Raw genomic sequence first — 19,672 nt, 5'->3', positions numbered from 1 at the left:
TATAAATGTTGGGCAACATGGTGTCACTATTCCAGTCAGGGAATTTATAAGAAAGCAATTGCTTATCCTTTTTACAAATATTCTTGAACTTTTCATTTCATGTTTCCAAATTTAAACTTTTAAAAATCTATTTAGTGTTTAAATTCTTTTGCTCCTGTGTAGTTTTTTTTTAACAAAATTTAAGAACAAGAGAAGGAAAGAATGGGATTGGTTGTTAATGGCAGTAATAAAAACAACCTGTAAAATTCAATAATAAAATTTATTTCAAAGCAAAATACCTAAACAGAATGAATTATGAAGTGGAAAACCTTGGACATTTTTATATAGCACCAAGAGGCACTCTAGTATTCAAAGCAAAAGCAGTTTTATGACAGTTGGAAGCCCTGATAAATCCATAGGTGAAAATGCCTCACCCTGCTTTTCCATGTCCAATTCCTGCAAATTTATGAATTTTTTAAACTGACATGAGAAAATATGACTGCTGTATATTGCATAACTGGGCACCAAAATTCCGTATATTATCTTGTTCTTATTTTTTGAATGAAATAATCTTTTGGAAATTTATGACTCAAGATGCAAAATGATCCATTCAAATGGTAACATTAAAAAGGAATCTGTAAAAGAAACTTGCTCAGGTTTCTGTGAGTTGCCCTTGAGATTCATCCTCCTGTACTCAATAAATCTGCCACAGGGTGTGTGCATAAGTCCTGTGCCCTGCCTGAAGCCACGTTACCTAAGATTCACTGGGCCTGCACAGCATGAGAAATGATAATTGCTACTAAAGATAAGGCTAATGAGCAATGATTCAGTCAGGGGAACAAAGCAGCTCTGCTGCTGCAAATGTTGCCCTTTGGGTATGATTTAGAGGTTTCCCAGAGCAGTGCAACAGGAAGAGTCCAGAAATTTTTTACCGCTTTGTCACTTCGAACATGAGCTCCCATTTCAGTGGAACCCTGCTTTCAGTTCTAGTTTTCCAGCACCAGTGCCTGGAACCTGGGAAATAGGATGAGCTGAGGAAGCCCTTCAGAAGAGACACTCTCATGTTGCTCAGTGGAAAACCCAAACCTGTCTGGTTTTACCCCAGTGATTTATGGTAGCCACAGGCATAAATATTGATTGGTGATACTCAAAGCTGCTACTCCACTTGCCTTGTGGCTAATGTCAGCCCTTCTCCCTTTCATCCAGTGAAAATTGAAGTAGCTTCATGAAGTATAACTGCTTCCATAGAGAGAAAGGAAAAGTATATCCATAATGAAGATATTTTATTAATGCAAAATTATGTTACTATGGCAAATTGCTCTTATTGACTGCATTTTTTTGCCTTTCATTTTAAAAATAGTACAAGTTTTTGGTGCAATTCAGGTGCAATTTTTTTCTTGTACAGGTGTATTCATCATGCTGGATCATGCTTTATTCTTCATACTGATTAGAGCAAAAATATGTGGCATAGTTGAGAACTAAGTAAGACTCAGTCATTTCAACCTTTAACCTGAGGGCTGAAGCACTGGTCTGGTGAGATGGCCCAGAACTGTGACTGTTTTCAAGGTATCTGGAATGGAAAATGAGAGTCTGAAATGAGCAGCTCTGAAACATTCATGCAATACTTCTGCATTTCATGTGAAATTAAACTTCCCAATCAATTGTTTGGGGTCTCTTGTAAATTTCCTAAACAACAGAAATTTCCTAACAACATTTTTTATAAGCATCACTACATTCTCCCAATTTTTTTTTAGCTTGCAAGAAGCTTTTGTTTAAATGGGTCATTCATAAAAATCTATCACCGTAAATAAAAAATGTTGCACACATATTTTCCTCACATAAAAATCAGAGGTCACTTAACATTAGATTTGAGCTCACACTTATATTTGAAATGCTATGTTGAACTTGAAGAATTATTTGCTGTTTGGTTTTTTAAATCCAAATGAAGTCCACAAACATTATCTGTTTTACATTCAAGTAAAAGAATTAATATCAAGTCACTAGATCTCTATTAAATTATGAATATATCTTTTAGATGTGAAGATTTCTTAGTTCAGGACAATCTTAAATTCTCTTTTATCTGTGTCATTGAAATCTTGAATTCACATTCTGACACAAGCAGTACTTTATATTAATCTCCATAGGTAAAGGGTAGGATTCAGCTCTAGAATGAAGACACTTAAATTTGGTGCCCTATGTATCTAAGTACCTATTAAACACAGACAGCAAAGCCTACACTTATACTCACATCAACCTACAGCAGACATACATTTTGTCAACAACTGACCACCACTAGGCACAGTGATGGTTTAGACAAATGTTTTTTTTTATGTGGGCAACTTCTAGAAGATCAATTTAGTTACACATAGGTATATAGTACAATCAGAGATATCCTGGAGCATCCCTCTGGTACACCAGTCCTGTTCCAGAAAGGTGCAGCTCCCTCATAGCTCCAAACCTGCTGGCAGCATGATGCCTATGCTCAGGGAAATACATTAAATCCTATATGCAGACATTACGACTTGAGTATTTTAATCTATGCAGTGAAACTCACCTTTATTTAGGCTAAATTTCTACTCCTCAAATTGTTCTCCATATGCTGCTTTCCTGCAGGTTCTTCCCTGAAAGATTTCTCTACTTTAAAAGGCTGGTTAAGTGCTGAAAGCTGACATAAAAAATATGAAATATATAGCTGCTAATAATTTTCTCAGACAGACCAGTGGTGAAATAAGGTTCTTGCCCTCAGCCTGAAAATGTGATTATAAAAAAGCACTAACCTTCTGATGTCCATCAGACTAACACATTTGTTTCCCTTTGGTGTTTTCACCTCTGCAATTATTCCTGGGGACAGAGGGAGATACTATACCCTTCTGAATTCTTAAACTGCCTTGTTTTTTCTCTTTTTGACCCAAGTCCTCTGGGTCATTTGAGATAAACCTATGACATTAGCACAACTGACTACATGGCACTACATCCAGGCCTTTTGAAAAGTTACAAGTAGTAGGAAAACACAGTGTACTTCCTTGGAAGATGAGTGATTTTCAGTTTTGGGCATATTTTGCTGTGAAGTGCTGTATTTAGGATACTGTGCTTCGGTTTTTGTTGTTTTTATTGTTTTTTTTTTAATTTATTATTTCCTATTCTTATTGTTGTCTTACATATTGATATGGATTATAATGGTTTGTGCCTTTAATAGGAGAGTTTTTAGTTTTAACATTTTTGCTGTAATATCACCAAAATTTATTTCTACTGCCTGAAATAAGGTAGAGAGTTCTATGGGTCTGAAATTCCCAATGGCTGTGTACAGTGTTGTAATTCAAAATTCCATTAAGAGGACAGAAAAACACAGGAAATTAGAGTCCTTTTTACTAGTTCTTAGGTATCTCTTAAGCATTTTCTTCCTAATTTGAGGAGTAGATTCACTTTCTAATTTTTTATCCTTTAATTTAAATGGGGGGCTGTTTCACAAAATGCCAAGGTCAGTATTAGAGCAACAATAAGAAATGAGTTTTACTGCTTCTAACACCATTTACTTCCTCCTGTACTGCAGAGAATATGACATTATACAGAAAATTTTAAAAATCTCATTCAAACAGGCATTTTCTGCCTTAATGCTTGACTTTGTGTGAATAAGTAACCTTTTACATTGTGAAAAATTTCGTGGTAAATTATCTCTCTAAATAGAGTTTATACATACTACATGACATGCTACAAAAGCAAAAGCGAATAAGAGGCAGAGAGAGATTGCAACCTTTCTTGTAAAGGTTTATCAGTAGGGGAAAAAATTACATATTTGTTATAGCTGTTCATTATCACTGCTGTATTACCAGTGGAGAATGTTGCTATGCATTAAATATTAAAGTCTGAAGATTTTATTTCTATTAATTTAAGATACTGTTGAATTTCTTTCTAAATGTTAATCTTGCCTTCTCTATCTGGAACATATTATCATATTACTTGAAAGATCAGCAGGCATTTTTCTTTCTTTTTTTTTTTTTTTTTTCTGCATATGCATTGCAGTATCTGCCAGTCTGAGTCTCCTATGCTTAGGGAGAGGGTTTTTCAGCACACATACTTTTGAGTTACAGAATCCAGGCTAACATATAATGCACTTGTGGGACACTACCACAAGGTAATATAAACAACAAATGCCTAGCAGGATTATAAAGAAAACTAGAATTTCACAATTCAAAATGAAACTGAACTTTCAGCTGTAGTAGGGTTTTGAGAGCAGCTCTCCTTACAGGCAGCCTGGCTCTTCAAAGTCTCTTGACCCCCACATCAGGACAATTTCTTAAGCTGAAGCAAAACACTTAAGAAAATCAAGGTAGATGTACAGTCACACTACAGTTATCCAAGCACTCACAGATGAAATCAGACACATACTAGGACATAAGAGGCAACTGAAATGGGCTGAACGCAAGTGGGAATTACAAATATAATCAGATGATTTTAAGCATTTACCTAGCCATTTCACTTTTGTCTAACTACTTTCAAAAATTAAGTCCTTGAAAACCTGTAATCTAAATACTATGTGACTGAATATAGGAATCTGTACTTAGAGCAGTCTTCAAACCTTGAGTGCTGCTTCTCAGTTACGCAAGAACTGTAATTAGATTTGGTTTCAACATGAAAACCACCATAAGGACCTGTAGCTTTCACACACCCCACATACATGTAGCCAAAATGCACACTTCCCCTGGCTCCCACAAACTCCATCAAAAGCAAATTGTGTGCTTTAAAAGACAGAGGTATTAAATTCCTCAATAACAAACAAACAAAATAACCTGTAGCAATATGGTTATTTTTCCCAAGCACATATGGCCAGTCCTTAGACAGGATGAGGTAAGTATGAACCCCCTGCCAGTACTGGGCCAATATTTAGGCCACCTTTCCTGTGAAAGTTTGGATCAGGTCTTTTGATGTCCTTCCAACTTGCACTATGCTATTCCATGCTATGCTATGCCATGCTATGCTATGATATGCTATGCTATTTCACTTAATTCTATTTTATTCTGTTCTGTAATTATAATTCATTACTTTTAATCAAAAGTTATTTAAAAAATGCAATAGTTGTACTTTTTCTCAGCTGCAGTTCCTGAATTCAGAGAGTGCCTACCAAAAATTCTGAATGAGGCCTAGGAGAGAAATGAATTGTAAGACATATTCTTCTACCTTGGCACCTGTCCCAGTGGGAAGCCCCATGAAACAGGGAGCATTTCTCATGTCATGGATGATTTCTCTCATGCCTTTCTATGAGACACCTACCCAGGAGAAGCTGTGAAACCTGCAGCTCTCCATCATTAACATCCAGTGTCCTGTACTGGCTGGAGTCTGCTGCTCTTAATGACCTCTTTGGCTATATTCAGCCCTGTTTAACTCTTCCCAAGCACTGCCTAGGGAACATTTACTCAGCACATTACAGTTTTGTGCAGCAGACCTCACCTCAATCACTCAGCCCACGTCTGCTTGGTAAGCTGTGCACCTTCAGCACCTGGCTGGATTGCAGATGTCCTGCTCCCAGAGCTGCCAGGCTGTGCAAGGGCTCAGTGCCCACTGCCCAGTGTGCACTTTGCTTCTCACACACGGGTGCACCTGAGGGCGCCTGTACAGAGCCAAGCCCCACCGGGGCCTGAGATGCTCTCACATTTCATACTCAGACCCAGCCTTAGGGATTTCGAAAACAATGACCATCAGGATCCATTTCATGTCCTTTCCTTTGTTTTACTACCATTCATTTCCTCCAAGAATAAGCTAAGGCTATGGAGCTATGACTTATTCTTGGATAACAATGTCTCATATCTTATGCTAACCCTTTTAGCAAAATATTTCTGAAAGTTATGGCAGCAGAGCCTGGAGCCTGAGGAATTGAAACAATAAACAAAAAATAATAAAAAATGACATGACTGCTGTTTCTAAAATATAAGAACAGAACCTTAAGTATCCTAAACCTTAGAAAGTTATTTCAGGTATTATTCCTGTTATATTTTACATCATCAGTTAAACGGCAAGAAACCATTTCCAGAAAAGGTGGGGTTTTTTCCCTGCAGAGTGCATTTCAATATCCAGGAAATCTCAAACAGCTTCATGTTTTGAATTCTATTCATTTAATCCAATATTTTTCCACCATAACACTAATGAGAGCTCAGGTTACAATGGTGGCTACAGTATGCTGAGATGTTGGGAACATAATTATAAAAGGAAAAGCACACTCGTTCTCTGGGTCAGAATTTTAATAAATTATTTCAAGAAAAACATATTCATTTCCATGATAGATCTTTTCCTTCCTCTACCTTAAACTCCAGAATTTAAATATTAAATAATCTGTTTACTGAAATACTGAATTGTTCTATGTAAAACTGAAAAATATTAATTTCTACCAAACTAAGTCAAGTATTTTATAAAGTCTTGTTTCCTTATAAACAGATTTGCAATAAATTTAACAGACTACTTAATTCTCAACACAAGATCACTCTAGAGAAGGAAAAGAGTGACAAAATAAAGTTGACTTTTACGGTGGTTTTAGCTGGCTGTAAAATGGTATTACCTCTCTACAGAGGGCAGTAAGCAGCTTCTACTAGTGTTCTAAGTGAGGGTAAACATTTTATACTACAGCCATTGCCAACAAAATGTAGAAGAATAGAGTAACACGATAGAAGTAACAGGGATTTCTTAACTAAAGTTTTAATCTCATGCATAGAAATATTAAGTCATAAAGATTGAAAACCTGCACTAATATAAAAGTATAGGCTGTGTTTGTGTCATTTTTCAGCTGAATTCTGAACATATTTATTCATATGTCTAACTTCTAAACAGCTACTAGAGTGCTCTTGAAAATTAAGCACAACCTTATTGGTCTGCAAAATGTGTTTGAAATGCAGTACCTGAATACAGTTTGAAGCATAAAACTCTAGCAAAATATAAAAATTTTGCACTATGTTTGGAATCAATCTTTCTTACAGATTCATAGCTCTGTGAATACAGTATAATTTAATTCAACTCTATGCAAATTCACAGGAACTATTCATTGTCTTTTAGGTAAACATTCTTACTCCAATCCTTTATTACATACTTATTATTACTAATTAGATTCTCCTGAAGTAAATGCTCTTCATTGCTGTGTTATTTTGAAATTGTATTGCTATATATCACCACTAATTCTATGAAAATTATCAATAAACAAATACTTGTTAATTGGTGACCACTCATATTTTTAAAATAATATTGCAAAGATGTCAAAATGGTGAAGTGGTATTTCCTAACTCTGCTAAATTTTCTTTACAAAAAGAATAATAATTAGAGAGTTGATACATGTTCAGTAGATATAAGAAGTCACTTTGATAGTATTCAACCATTGCAAATAAGTCTGTGCTATTAATTAAAACTTAATGACCTGAATCTATCTGTTATTGACAAAATGTGGTTTGTAATTGCACAGGAATTAAAGTAGCATGGCTAAAATAACGCTAAAAGGGCAAAACCTAAAGAGTTTTCTTACTTGCAGAATTAATTAAGATTTCATAACTGAGTTTGTCCTTTTGATTAATAACAAACATTGTAAGTTTTCTCTTTGCTTCCTTAAGTTGTTCACTTCAGATATTTTGGTAAGTCAATCCACTACAAATATTCTACAGAATTTTGGTCTATACATTGAAGCTACAATGGAAAGTGCTTTATAAGTCATTGATTAAATGGTCACCAGGTCATAAATTTCATCTTGATTAGCTTTTCTATCTAGCATATAAAGTCTTTCAGATCTAGTCTTAATGTTTGGAACATAATTCTTGTACATATTAATGATATTGTTTCTATCAGGAAATCAGGACACAGTGCCCTTGAAAACAGCTGTTTGCCACTACTACCGGTGATAGTATAAAGCTTAAGTCACCCTATTCTTCTGAGACAAAATTGTTTCCACTGGCTCCTGCATTCTGACTGCGCAGCGCTTCCAGGCTCTGTCCCTAGGATGTGTGAGGAGCCAGACTGAGGGGGCACTCAGAGCTCCTCCTGTGGCCCTCAACACACCTCAGTTCTGTAAAAAGATATTGCCATACCCTCTTCCAGCTGCTCCTCTCTCACAGCAGAGACAGGGGAGCTGCGGGTGAGGTTTTCTCACAGCAGAGAAGGGCAGGGCAGGGCAGGGCAGGGCTGCAGCTTCCCAACGAGGCTCTGCCTGCTCCATCCCCTGAGCTGCAACCTGGAACAGCTCTGAGCAGCCTAAGCCAAGCTCTGAAAATCAGTTTGGATTAAGTGATTAACTGAGCTCTTTTCTTGGTCTTTAGAAATAGAGACTAAATGGGTGCAAATTGGGTCCATTTTCTCATACCATGATTTGTTTGGAGGTTTTAGCTTTTTTTTTTGCAATTTGTTGCAATTGTTATTTGTCTTAAAAAGTATGCATCATAATACTCTCCCAACCTTCCTGTATTTTTTCTCTCTATTTGTCCTTCAGTTTCAAATGATTAAGTGTAAATGAAAACCATTTCATCTTATTTACTACAAAAATGAAAACCAGGGAAAAAATAGAAAAATTTCACCAAATAAATATATTATAACTATGAGAAAAAAGTTGTGAGTTCTGAGGGTTTTTTCTGCTGTAAGCTATGAAAATAGAGATACTGAACATCTTGATTTTACTCTGGTTTTTTATGCAATTAAATTAATAATAGCTGATTTTAATGAAAAAACCTCAAAACTAAATAAAAGGGTGTTTAGCAGCAAATGTAACTATCAGGATGAAATTTTGATATAAACAGATTAATTTTAAATAGTATACAGAAAGGGATAGATATATACAGATATATAGATACATGATGCTGGTTATAAGAAAATGACAAATACAATGATCCTTTAAAACATACGTTTCAGGAAAGTAGATTTACTAGAGCGAGGAGCAACATCTTGATTAACTTTTAACAAAACTGTCAGTACTAAAGGAATAAATACTGATTAATTGCAAAGGTTTTACCATTTTAAATCAGATTTTCCTGTGCAAATTGCAGTCCTGTTGTTAGTATTTGGTCTGCAGTGACTTCTGCTGCAGTTACAGCTGGACATTGGACCTTTTCTTCCTGTTACAGACCTTCTGTTCAGAGTTAACCCAAACTGTTTGTTTGGAGATACCTGAGATTCAGGTACGCATCTATGACTGGTGAAATCATTATTGCTTGTGGCGCATGCCTTTTAAAATATTTCTTGTAAAAATAATGTGGCAATATCAAATAGTGTTTTAGGGCTAGATTTCTGTGGTAGACCCACTCTTGAGGGAGAACTGGCTGACAGGGGTAAGTGATTCCAGCTGGCTCTTATTTCCTCACCTTCTACACTTCTAGGTTTCACAAATTTTGAGTAGAGATTGGCCTGATTCATTTCTGATTTTGACTGAGAATAAAATCCATACAACTCCTCAGGTCCTACACAACACAAAAACCCAAGAAAGTTTGTAAAAAATTCCAGCAAGGCCAAAACTAACCTTGTGAATTTCAGCACAAGAAAAAATGAAAAGAAAAAAATTTCTAAGAGTAACTGGAACAGTGATCAAAAGATACCCATTAGAAGATATACTTTTTATGCAGTCAACAGAAAAAGTTGTAAAATTGTTACAAATTTATTTTTGGTCTTTTAAATATGTCCAAGAAATTCCATTTTATAGGTGCTTTAATTTATTGTGAGCTTTTTGCTTTTTTTTTTTTTTGCTGCTCTTCTAGAAAATAATAACTTGAAACCTTGTACCACCAAACCACTCATAAAATAAGGGGTTTTGTCCATTTGCTTCAAGAATGAAATTAAGAACATGATGAAAAACACACATTAAAACTGCTCCTTCATCTTTATTTGAAACATAAAATTCTGTCATTCATTACTCTAAGAAGTCAATAGAAAATTCTATTAGGTATTGGTGTTTTTTGATAACATAATAAATTACTATATAATAATTTTAAGAGAAGACAATGTGTATGTGAGTGTTTACAGGAAAAATATTATTAAGTTATTATGGTAATAACTAAGCACCCTCACTAAAATTATACACAGGGGAGTAAAAATAAAGCTACCATAAATATCAAATGATTTTATTTTTAATGTTAGCATTTTCCAGTTATCCAGTTAGAAGGTATTCCCTCAAGACGGTAATCAAATGCAAAAGTATCTCTAAAATAACACCACCTTATATCTGCCAGTTTTACTCCTATAATGTTTCTGTTACAACCCATACAGTGTAATTCCTTCTTAAGTAAATATAAAATGAAAAAGAACATTTTCCATTATATAATGTGGTCAGTCATATTTAACCTGGAAAAGTTACTCAACTTTTGTTTAAGCCTTCTTAAAGATATTGATTCCTAGTTTTGAGCTCCTTTCCTCAAAACATATTAGAAATTTGAGAATGGAGGGATGGAGGAGCATTCCTAATACTTTGGGAACATTAAACATTTCCAAGTCATTAAATGAAAGTGATGAATCAATGTATGTTCTGGCATTGCTCATTAACACATCACTGAAGTTGGGATTTATCCCATGTTGTATGACCTAGAAGATAAATATCCTTCATAAATAATTAATTGAAAGACCTATGATATTGGATTGCTAATCTGCAAGTAACAGTTATTCTCAGCAAAATAGTTTTTAATTAGGTCAGAAATGAAAACTGAACCTGGTGGCCAAAGTGACCTATTTTTCCCTGTAACCACTCCAGAGTTACTTTCTTTTTTTGGCATGTAGTCTCAATTAATTGTTTTAATGACACAGATAATTTTGCTTCTATCCGCATGCATATTCATGTGCTGAAAAAATGAGATGCTGGAACAGAAGACAGGCTACTTAATCTCTCTGTAGGTCTGGATATTTGAAATCACTCTTATGGCAGGTAGCTCCAGGAACTTTTAGCACAGAACAAGGGTCATCCTTGGGTCTTCTTAAAAAAATTTCAGCATTTATTAAGTCTTTTAAATTAAAAATCCTGACTGCTGACAGGAAGCTCAAAATGTGCAAAAATCTAGGTAAGGTGTTCAGCTTAGTGATGCTAATTTTGTCATTCCCAGAAGCTCAGAGGAAGAAATTGCTGCTAATTGGCATCATCTGCTAGCTCTGGAAGGTGGGTTCCAAACACCTTTACACTGTTTTTAAAGATTTTTTTTAATTTTTTTACCAAGCATTTAACTGACTTCAACTACTTATAAAAATCCCATTAGGAGAAATCTCTGCCACAAAGATAAATATTTCAAGTATTTTTGACATTTCCCAGCTCAAATGTGAGATGAAATTTGGCATTAACACCAGGAAGAAATCTAGTCAGAGCACACTGCAAACAAGAAATATACAAAGGTCTTCCATAAAGATGTGGGGTCCGTTTAACATAGTTTAAACTGTGGCCACGGAACAGGTCAAAAACTAATCTTGGGGCACTCATTATAATTCAGTTACAGTACACTTTGCCAGAACTCTGGTCTGTGTCTCAGAAAGTTGGCAAGGCTCAGAGAGACCACTGCTCCATTACAGGAAACCATAGCAGGCTTTAGAAAATTTGGTTTGGATATACAATCACTGAGTGTCTGGATGATTATATATGTTTATTTCCACTTCACCAAGGGAAGGAAAACTGTGTTCTGCAGTTACCAATTTAAGATTGCATTGAATGCATGAGAGGGGGAAGAATTCATTAAATTTCAAAGTCAGAGGTTCCCTATGTAATGAAATCAAAATGTTCTGTAATGTCAGACTTCTTTGTCACCCCCTTTAACACTTTCCCTGATAAATAAAACAAATAAATCAGTAAAAATCATTAAACTTTTTTAAACAATTCTTAAGCAGAAATGTCAACTATAGAAGGTAAAAAAGTATTGAAATTTGTTGAAAATAAAATGAGTTACTCTTTTATGACTGTCTTATATACAGAACATCTCTGTTAGTGGTCATATATGAATTTGAAGAATTTAATGCCCAAAATATCAAATGTTTCTTCCTGGCTTGCAAAAAAAGGACATTTCATTCACTCTCAGCTCTGTAAGACAGAGGATGTTAAAATTATGGCCTTGAGTATCTTCTTTTCCTTTCACATCTAACTCCACTTTGTGATTTCCATACTGTCCCCCTTGGAACATGGATGGTGACTTCCAAGAAACACAAAGCATTCTTTACATGCAGCAATTTTCATGTTATTTTTTGAGAAACATTTAGGGAAATCAGAGATATAGCATATTTTTTTTATCACCAACTTTGTTGCTAAGTCTTTAGAAAAATCCCACTCTAGCTGATTTTTTCTAGAGTGGTAACTATTTCTTGAAAAATTACTTCAAAACAATCTGGTTTCACTCATCCAAAATAAGTTTCTCATATTATGCACAGTTCTTACAAATTGAATATAAATTATTGGATAAAAATTATCAAATTAGTTTGAGAAATATAGTTTTGAGACATATAATTGTCCAAGTGATGACAAACAATTATGTTAATTATCATTCTGTTCCTTCTGATTATTCCTGCCCATTTCTGAGCTCATTCTTACTCTCCTCCTACATAATCCATTGTAATTTTCTTTCTTGGCTCTTATAGACAACAGAAAAGAAGTCCTAAGGCAGCACAAACCACTTGTTGAGCTTGAGTGGATGAGTTGTTTTCAGATACTCTACCTATGTGTCTGTCTAAGAATAACAGGAAAACAGCACCTGACATCACACAATTCCTTCATGAATTACACATCACTTCATGAAAGATGGCATGATACTTCCATCCAAAAATATACCCTAGAATATTTATTAAGTTCTATAATTCATGAAGTTTTTGGAACCAATAGTTCTCTTCTTCCAGAGAAAGAAAAAAGGGGGAGTTTATTCAACATTGACAAGTTTTTCCTGTTCATATTGTCATGTCTTTATCATTTCAATGAGTCACTCTTCACCTCACCAGTAGTTTTGCAATTCTTTATCTAATATTTTTTAAATGGATCTCACTTGGCAAGACTGATTTTTCTTTCTCTTTCTGTGTGAGATGGTTTCTTCTGTGTGAACATGAAGAATACAACACATTGGTTGTGAGCCTTGTGTTAAGGCTCACAACCAATAGGAAAGTTTTGGGGGCCAAAGGCCTGTGGACTCTTTCAGTGTAAATACCATTTAGATCCGTCATTGTGCATTAAGAACCTCAGGATAAGCTTCAGGGTTTTCTCTAGTTCAACACCTTCAGTATTAAAGTCTTGTGATTTGCCTTTATAATGGGCCAAACGAGATTAAATGCATCAGTATGCCCAGGAGCCTGCTGTCTTTGAGCAGGTGTGACATGAGCTGGATCCTCACAAGGAGAAATAAATCTGTCTTACTTCCCAGTGGGTGCAAGAAGAATCCAAATGCAGCCTGTGTTTGAGGAAGGTCACTACAGATTTCACTGTGGAAAGATCTGTATTACCCTTTTTGAGGTGAGTCAACACCTAGCACTTGTCCTGTGTGATCAGCTCTAAGGGGGAAAGACATCTGCAACTCACCTGCACTTGCAATCATATTGATATCAAAGATTTAAAAAAATATATATATAAATAATAAAGTTATATTATTTCTGGGGTATTCAAGAATTCAATGAACTCTCTTGTCTCTCTCCAGGTATTACTGCAGGCATTCCATATCCTTATTCTTTATACAATATGCATTTCACATGATAAAAAAGCAAATTCATATGAATTAAACATAGCAACAGAAAGAATTTGGAATCTACTACTATTCAAAAATTCTGTCCTTCCAGAAAAGGTTAAAAATCTCAGTTACTAATATGACAAATGGGAATTAGTTCTGATCCGGCTCCTGTTTGAAGATGTTTAACATGATTTCATGTTATTTTAGGATATGCTCAGGCATATAAGATGTGTTAAATTCACACATATTTTTCCTTCATCTTAATTTACCTCTTCAAAAATCATATCAGTGTTGCTTTCATTTTCAGAGTTTTAGATAGTTGTGCTTGTGAGGTAGGAAAAATATGCTATTTTTGCATGCATATTAAAACTAAGAATGACACAAGTTGATATGAAGAAGACAGAATATAACTATTTAAAGATGCTTGTAGGAAGAAGTGTTGTCACTTTTGTATTCTTTCACTGTCACAGCCACAACAATTTTACTATAAAACAACTTTCAGAAAGGTTACTTTACTATAAACTCATATAACCTTAATTTTGTTAATGCGGATGGCTGCAATATATATGCTGATTTTGCTAAAAATCTTTGGCAAGGACATTGATTTCTACAAAGGGTTTCATTGTACTATGATGGTTTTATCATCATATAGAAAATTATTTTCAATTAAATACTTGCCACAGGTGGGAACAGGCAGCATTACAATTCCTGCTAAAACTGCAATGGTTTAACTTACTGGGAGAAGACATTTCTGCAAAACAACCCTTCCAAAAAAGTGCAATGGAGCTCTCAGGGACATGTTCTTGTGCCTGTGTTTTGAGGCCTTCTAGAAAAGGGCTTGAGACTGATTCAGCTACAAGCAACTTAACACATAAGACCTTAGCATGATCTTCACAAAGATTTTCTGGGCAGAAACACCACTGCCTGGGGGAGCATTTCCATAGCATCACACACACATTATGCCTTCCACTACATGGTTCTTCCTTCTCCTTCTTACCAACAGAAATGGACCAGCAGGTGCAGTTTAATAATCAACAATCATCTTCCATGGTTGTAGATGATCCAGGTCTCTAACAACAGGGCTCAAAACATGTTTGTATAATGTGCTTTAAGTGCTTAGATAATTTTAATATCTTTGATGAAGTCAGTGAAATGTTCATAATCTGAGTAGTGTTCCATTTACACTAAATATATATCTGAATATAACCATTCTCTGTAGTACCTTAGTAGCACAGTAATAGAGATAGAGAAATTTGTATCACTAAATCTATATGCTACTGCCTTATGCAGTAAAGTAATATACATAAAAATAAACCTGAGGCAGGAAACAAAGCATAGTGCTGTACTTGATCAATGACATTTATTAAAACTCATTAAGCAACAAGGTAGGCACATAATTGTATTTTCACACACAGATCTTCAGATGCAGGCAAGAAAAAGGCTCACTGTGAAAACCAGTTACTGAAAACCAGTTGGAAGTCTTTAATCCCCAACATCACAAAGTAGACCTGAATTTCCAGTCCCAACAAAGCATGTGACAAGGGCAGGGGAGATCTTTTGCCCTGTAAAGATCCAGGAGTGAATGGAGATGAGGGATAGAAAATAGCATGTGGTGGTGGGTGGTTGTGGTAGAGTGAAAGACTGGATCAACATAAATACATGCCTGGAGAGATAATTCAGGTTGCCTGAGTAACCTTAATTTTCAGGTGTTATATAATTTCTGGGTCCTTTAGTTGTAGCCTTAGGGTTCTTTTGGCACAGTTAAGAGGCAGTGCAATTGTTTTTACAAAAAGCTATTACCATACAGCCCTGCTGAAACAAGATGACCCCCTTTTGTACTCAGCAAGGATATTCATTCTAAACCAGTGACAAAACTGGTAACACTGTTAGGCTCCAGCTGGTCCTGTCCTTCAGGGAATGAAGGCATACTTAAATTTCTCTGCCATCTCATAAATAAGGGAAAGTAGATACACTTGAATGATGTAATTAGTTTTGATATCTTAAAAAAAAATTCTTTGTTTTCTAAACATTCTGTACTAAGTTCTCTGTACCAAGTTCTCTGTAGTCTTTCCTTCAGCCTGGCCTTCTATGCAGTTCCTCTCCCACTGTAGTTCCTAAAGTCCTGTTCCCTCTGCTGACTCCTGTCTGTCTTTTTCTACCCATACCTTTACTTCTTTCTCTTATCCCACACAACCCTATATTCATCCCCCTAACATAACTGCCTTTATTCCTCCCCTGCTGGTTTTCAATCTCTTGTAACTTCATTGGAAATATTTATTTAATTTCTATCTATTTTCTTCCCCTCTTTTTTTTTTTTTTTTTCTTTATCACAGTTTCTTTGTTCCTCTTCTGTCCAGCCATTTATTTTCTCCCTTTTCTCCACTTCATCCCTCCTACACAGCAGGAGCATGCAATGCAGGGGGCAGAGTGGGGAGGCAGGGGCTGGCAGAATGGTGGGGAGAAATGAATTTATATCCTTAAGCTTTCTTGAGTAAGATTTTATTTTAATCTAAATTTTAACAAAATATCTGAGGGATATATTCAGCATAGAGTATTAGAGCCACAATGGTTTATATTTGGCAATGCTATCAGCAACTGAAAACAGAGACTCATGATTGAAAGTTTCTGGCAACCTGACTCATTGGCATCAGAACTCTGCCACCTAATACAACATGCTGTTTATTTAACAGTTTCTCTTAAATTAAATTACTTGCCTTTCATCAAGGCAGTTATATTTATATCTATTTTAAATAGCCCTCCAAATGTTTCTTTTAATTCTTTCTCATAAATTCTAGTATAAGGAGGCAATGCTGCTTCATTTTCATGAGTATAATAAACCTCTTACAGGGTGGTCCAGGTTGAATCTATCTTGGAAGAGAAAAAGGTAAGGAGGAATTGATATAACCAGAAATCAAGCCACATTTAATATGTGATGTTTTAGGAAGTACTTAGGAACTCCACAGTGTAAGGAGAATGATAATGACAAGGAAGAGGATAATGCTTTTATTTGTACAAATAGTAAAATGTCGGCTTTAACTTAGTCTGATTCTACTGTTATTTATCGTATTTAAATTTTTTTATAGTCTCCATGTAGAAGAAATAGTGATCTCAATTAAATCAGTGGAGATAAACAGAAGTAATACTAAAATCAGACGCCCAAAAATGCAAATGTACAGCATAGAAAAAAAAACATGATCACTGGGACAGTGCCCTGGTTCTTATATAGGAAATATCCTACCATGAAAAGTTAACAGTGTTTAAGGATTTTAAAATTAGAAGGATAAAATACCCAATGTAATAACTGAGATTTCAGTGATAGTTGAAAAACATACATGTTTATGTACAGCAATACTTTTACATTGTGTACTTGAAAAAAAAAGGTAAGTTTTGGCTGGAACAGCATTACAGTTGACTTGCATTGAGAACACCATCTACATTTTATCAAAATTTTTCTGATTTCAAATGCAATGTAACTACCTTTCCCACTGTTGCCACAAAGTTAATGATTCAAAAAAACATAAGGAGTATGAAGGAAGAATAAAAGAAAAAAAAAAGTTTATTATATAACCTTGCAATAAACTTCCAGACATTTGTAGGGTTTTTTTTCTCTTAGGTGCATAACATGGGACAGTGTAAATGCTTTTTCTTTACACTCTCACCAGTGTTGTTTGTGTAACTGAGAAGGTTTCACAGACTGAATCCTACTGAAAATAAGTTTAATAGGTCGCTGCATAGCTTAATCACTGCATAGCTTCTTTTTCCTAGAATGATTTTTACCTCAAATTTATGAGTTTTTCAATACGTAAAGATCCTCATGTTTATTGTTCTTTAAATAAAGATTACAAACCAAATTAAATGCTGGAAATTGAAAAGGAGGATAAATGAGAGCAATCATTTTCCAAAACACATTTTTAGTAAATTTTCTTCCACTGACCAAAAAGTCATGATACTTGGAATTTAGCTACCCAGTAACTTGAGAGTGAAAACCACAAGGCTGCAGGTCAGCGTGTGTTTTAAAATTGTTTCCTAAGAGTGCAATATGTCTTCTACTTTTCTTCCTCCTTCCCACCAAGATGACCAACACAAGCCTTATGGAAGACCACATCAGTCATTTACTTCCATCTGCATCCAAGCAGAAAGCTTTAGATTAAGAGCAACATCAGCCCAACACCAGCCACGAGTCCCAAGCTAAGAGAAGCCCCTGTGTCCTGCTGTGGGCTCTGTTCCCTTTTCCAGGAGAAATTACAGTGCTTTCTTTGTAAGTCTGCATATCGGCCAAAGAAGAGACATTACTGCAGTTGATACACAGGGAGAGACTGATTTAGAGTCTGCTCTGTTACATGATAAACCCTTGATTCCTGCATTATAGGACAGACTAGATTTATTTGAAGTGCAAAATGGCTCTACATGAGCTTTTCAGGAAGACTCAGCAGAGACTCTCTATCCAGATGAGACTAATAATTAGAGGTAATATGTCTAATACATTACAGAAAAAGTTCTTTAAGTACATTACAAAGAATAGTTATTCTCCATTTTTAAGTAAGGCATTACCAGGAAAATGAAAGCAACTTGCCACAGTCATTTTATGCTCATTTTAAATCTTTCTTGCAATTATCCTGCTTGATACTTCCATTGCTTATAAGTGATTTTCTAAAAAAAAATCCAGCCCTTTCTCTTTCAAAAGGAATTATTTATCATGCTAGAGATGCACTGAATATAGATCTACGCTGATAACGAACACAGCAGTGCTGCTGCAAGCTTTCTGTCAAGCATACCTAACATCAGCAATTATTTCTACAGATGGGCTAATTCAGTGATGCTGAGGTGCTATTTTCTTATATTTCATCCCCATCCTATTCCTGTATTGTTCCAAAAGCAGTTCTCTGCCAAAGACATTAAGCTAATTAAAATAATAAAACCCCATTCAGCTGAACCAAAGACAGTACTGAAAATTCTCAAGAGCAAAGGCAAATGAGCTCACTTAAAGATGTTCTGCCTCACCTATCATTTTCCTTCTGCATTTTTACTTGGAATGTCATAGTCTCCCATGGAGTCCACTGAAACTTGTGATTTACGGTGTATTTTACCATGTCCACTCACATTGCCAAATACAGTATTTTTTAACATTCCAGATTTTTTTTCTCTACCATGCTAAACAAAATATTTTAAAAAAATTAAAGAAGTAAAAAAAAAGGAAGGTATTTCCTCACAATATATGATCAATCACTTGATTAAAATAAAGCATCCTTTAACTGAGATCCTTATAGCTGAATGAAACCTTAAATGGAACTTAATTTGATGGCACCATTAGATACTAAGAGACATGCATCTGTATCACAGGCACCCTACACACCTTACTCCTCTGAGACTCATCCAACAATCAAGAGCTGACTGCAGATGAGGCCAAATCTATCCTCTGTGTGCTGTTTCCCAAACTGCAGATGTGCTGGGAGACACTTGTAACCCACAGACATTTTGTAAATAAATTGGAAACTTAAGTATTTTTAGCATATGTCAGAGTTTAAATAACACATTTGTTGAAAATGCTTAAAGGAAAGTAAAATCCAAATAAACTTGTAGTCAAATTTAATTTGCAGGAAATTTTTCTGGTTGAAGAAAATGAAACAAAACTCTATACAAATATATATACTTATTACAAAAAGATGGCTTCAGACATGAAACAATTTCCATTTTTGTAAATTAGCATCATAAATCCTTTTTCCCAGACAGCTGCCCAGAGGAAAAGGACCTGGGAGTGCTGGTTAACAGCAGCTGAACATAAGTCAGTACGTGGCCAGGTGGCCGAGAAGGCCAATGACATCCTGCCTTTATCAGCAATGGTGTGGCCAGCAGGAGCAGGGCAGGGATTGTCCCCTGTACTGGGCACTGGGGAGGCCACAGCAGTATTTTGTGTATTTTGTCCAGTTCCAGACCCCTCACAAAAAGACATTGAGTTGCGTGAGGGTGTCCAGAGAAGGGTAATGAAGCTGACAAGTTTCCTTTTAGAGGTTTAGCTGAAATAATTGACACCTAAACTTCTTTTTTTTTCCTTCTGCCATGATTTAAGCCCAACT

The 19,672-nt window shown here is 35.4% G+C and overlaps 1 protein-coding gene and 1 long non-coding RNA gene across 7 annotated transcripts in view; both read right to left on the bottom strand.

The window, feature by feature from the left end:
• The window catches only part of RALYL (RALY RNA binding protein like), a 367,535-nt gene that overhangs the window by 310,309 nt on the left and 37,554 nt on the right, over window positions 1-19,672 (bottom strand). The window lies entirely within an intron of this gene.
• LOC135443463 (uncharacterized) lies at window positions 1,462-9,072 on the bottom strand. The gene is made up of 3 exons (XR_010439027.1): window positions 8,948-9,072; window positions 2,534-2,644; window positions 1,462-1,549 (listed from the first exon to the last, which is right to left on the bottom strand). It is a non-coding gene; the product is annotated as an uncharacterized LOC135443463 (long non-coding RNA).

Source organism: Zonotrichia leucophrys, chromosome 2 (genome assembly GCF_028769735.1).
Source record: "Zonotrichia leucophrys gambelii isolate GWCS_2022_RI chromosome 2, RI_Zleu_2.0, whole genome shotgun sequence".
Taxonomy (NCBI): Eukaryota; Metazoa; Chordata; class Aves; order Passeriformes; family Passerellidae; genus Zonotrichia; species Zonotrichia leucophrys.
This window is presented reverse-complemented; position numbering and strand designations above follow the sequence as displayed.